The sequence below is a fragment of the Vombatus ursinus genome, unplaced genomic scaffold (assembly GCF_900497805.2).
Source record: "Vombatus ursinus unplaced genomic scaffold, bare-nosed wombat genome assembly UNPS02015066.1, whole genome shotgun sequence".
NCBI classification, from domain to species: Eukaryota; Metazoa; Chordata; class Mammalia; order Diprotodontia; family Vombatidae; genus Vombatus; species Vombatus ursinus.
The window spans coordinates 8,775,673-8,779,144 of NW_020954844.1; positions in this window are offsets into that span (position 1 = coordinate 8,775,673).

Sequence of the window (3,472 nt, forward strand, 5' to 3'; positions counted from 1 at the left end):
CCTTTTTAGGCAAAGCTTCTCTTCCCCAAGCAAGTATACTTTGCTATGCCCAAATGGGAAATGAGCCTTCCTAGGCTTTATCTCCACCCCTGCTGGGGACTGCTCTGCAGAGGTCCTGCCCTCCTCTCATTGCCAGCTGGGACATCTGTCTCCAGGCAGTATCTGCTCCTGCCTGGGAGTCATTAGAACAGAAACAAAATTGAGTTTGTGGAGAGGGCAGGAAACCCCAGAGGTAACAGCTGTCAGGTGTTGCTGGGAGGTCCACAGTTGGGACTGGTTTAGAGCCAGTATTTGTCATTCTTTTAAAAAAATAATTTTAAAAATTATGTAACTTTTTTTTAAAGCATGCTTCAGTCTATAGTCAAAAATACTTCCTTCTCTGGAGGTGGATAGCATGCTTCATCATGAATCCTTTGGGATTGTCTTGGATCATTGTTTTACTGAGAATAGCTAAGTCATTCACAATTCTTCATCGAACAATACTGCTGTTACTGTATACGGTAACAATGTTCTCCTGGTTCTATTTACTTCACTATTGTCAACCTCAGAGTTTGGTCTAAGAAAGACAAATGAAATTAGGTTGTTTGCATGTTTATTTCTCTCAAAGCAGGCAGAGCATGCATGTGGAGCTGCAGTCAAAAGCTGAGCTCTTTTTGGGGTTGGGGTACACAGTTTTTGTAACCTTCCAACAGGAGCTGATGTCACTCCATCATCATTTCACCTCTGGGCAGAGGAAATACCTCTTCTATCAGACATCCACCCCCAATTTGGGCTATCTAGACAAAAGAATTTGTTTCCATCCAAGCTTGAATAGAGCAATGAGTTTCCCTACTTTAGATTAAATTCATTTGAGCTTGGGTAGGGGCTCTTGGGTGGGGGCTTGTCAGGATATGGAGAGTTGTGCAATCACATTATCAGTAATGTTCTTTTGGAGGGATTTCTGGGTTCAGCAAACAAACACTGCTAGGATTTCAGGCATGAGCTTGAAGGATGCTCAGTTTGCCTTCTGATTAGCTGATTCTGATTCCCAGGTCAGTTCGACCTCCTCTGGATAGTAAGGAAGCTCAAGCAGAACAAGGGGGGTGGTAAGGTCATCAATCATTCTATTTTCACAATTTTCATAATTTTTACACTATACATCAGTTCATGTAAGTCTTTCCAGATTTTTCTGAAATTATCCTGCTTGTCATTTCTTAAAGCACAGTAATATTCCATTACATTCATATAATACAACTTGTTCAGCCATTCCCCAATTGATGGGCATCCCTTCAATTTCTAATTCTTAGACACCACAAAAAGAGCTGCTTTGTATGAATATTTTTGTACAAATAGTTTCTTTTCCCTTTTTTGGGATGTTTTTGGGATATAGAACTAGCAGTGGTATTGCTGGATCAAAGGGTATGTGCAGCTTTATAACCCTTTGGGCATAGTTCCAAATTGCTCTCCAGAATGATTGGATCAGTTCACAACTCCATCAACAATGCATTAGTGTCCCAGCTTTCTCACATCCCCTTCAACATTTGTTGTTTTCCTTTTCTATCATATTAGCCAATCTGATAGGTGTAAGGTGGTATTTCAGAAGTGTTTTAATTTGCATTTCTCAAATCAATAGTGATTTAGAGCATTTTTTTCATAAGCCTGTAGATAGCTTTGATTTCTTTGTCCTAAAACAGCTTGTTCTTATCATTTGATCATTTATCAATTGGGGAATGACATGTATTCTTATAAATTTGACTCCATTCTCTATGTATTTTAGAAATGAGTCCTTTATCAGAGACAGTTGTTTCAACATTTCCCCCCAGTTTTCTGCTTTCCTTATAATTTTGGTTGCATTGGTTTTGTTTGTGCACTTTAAAATTTTATATAATCAAAATTATCTGTTTTATATTTTGAAATGTTCTCTATATTTTCCTTGGTCCTAAATTCTTCCCTTATCCATAAATCTGACAGATAAACTATCCTCTCTTAATTTGCTTATGGTATTACTCTTTAGGTGTAAATCATGTACCCATTTTGACCTTATTTTGGTATACCATGTGAGATGTCTATACCTAGTTTTTGCCATAATGTTTTCCAATTTTCCCAGCAGTTTTTGCCAAATAATGAGTTTTTGAGGGGCTAGCTTTCTAGTACTCTTGCTCAGGAGTCCCCAACAATGTGTTTCTTATTGATGATGACTAGTCAGACAATTAGTTTTATCAAAGATATTTTATAAAATGGTATGATAACAAAAGTAGTTAGAAAGCATTTTCCCAAACTGGGGAAACTCTCATCATGCACACACAAAGTGCCTAAATGGAGTTGATTCAGACTTAAAATATAAAGACAGTGAGGTACATGTCTAGAGAACACAGGTGGCAAAGGGGGTAATTTATGACTTCTGATTACTAGAAGTCTTATCCTTCCTCTGTAGAGTTCAGGTGAAGTTCCCCTTAGGTGTAGTAGCTTAGTTGGGATTTGAGGGTCGCTGCCTTTGTCAAACCCATAAATGACACTTCTCTCTGTTCTCATATCCTGAAGTGGCACCTACCTTGAACTGCTCCCTAACTTGAGTGTCTTCCTTCCTTCCATCATTTAACCTATGTCCCACTGTATTCCTGTCCCCTAGGGAAGCCCTGGACTAATGAACCCCTTCCTTCCTTCCTTCCTTCCTTCCTTCCTTCCTTCCTTCCTTCCTTCCTTCCTTCCTTCCTTCCTTCCTTCCTTCCTTCCTTTCTTTCTGGTGAGGCAATTGGGGTTAAATAACGTGCCCAGGATCACACAGCTAGTAAGTGTTAAGTGTCTGAGGCTGGATTTGTACTCAGGTCCTCCTGACTCCAAGGCTGGAGTTCTATCCACTGTGCCACCTAGCTGCCCTAGGTGTCTATCTTTCTGTGTCTGATGTTGGTACTTGATATGTCTCTCTCTGCTACCTGCTGGATGCATCATTTTCAATTACATAGTAAATAAGGGTAGGGAGGAGAGAAACTCTTTTCTTTCACTAGACTCAGTTCCCTTTAAGGGGCTTGGTTTAAGCTGAAACCTGCTGGGCTTTATCTCCCCTAGATTGGGGAACTGCTGAAATCCTCCTGATAATAAAAACTCCTAGAGGAATAGTTAACTTGTTTGATTAGCCAATCATACTTTTCCCCTTCTTGATCCAACCAAAGAGCTTTACACATGTTCATTGATTGACTGATTCTACAACTCAAAGTGACATTTTTGCCTAATAAAGCTCTCAAGTCATAGAACATCTTATTGATTAAGGGGTGTGTGTATGTGTGTGGAGACTTTCACACCTTACAATGACATTCATCATTTCTTACAGCATGATAACATTCCATTATATTCATATGTGAGAATTTGTTTAGCCATTTGCTGATCAATAAGCTCTACTTTGTTTCCAGCTGTTATATTTTTCTGCATATGGGACTTTTCTTCTTCTCCTTCTTCTTCTTCTTCTTCTTCTTCTTCTTCTTCTTCTTCTTCTTCT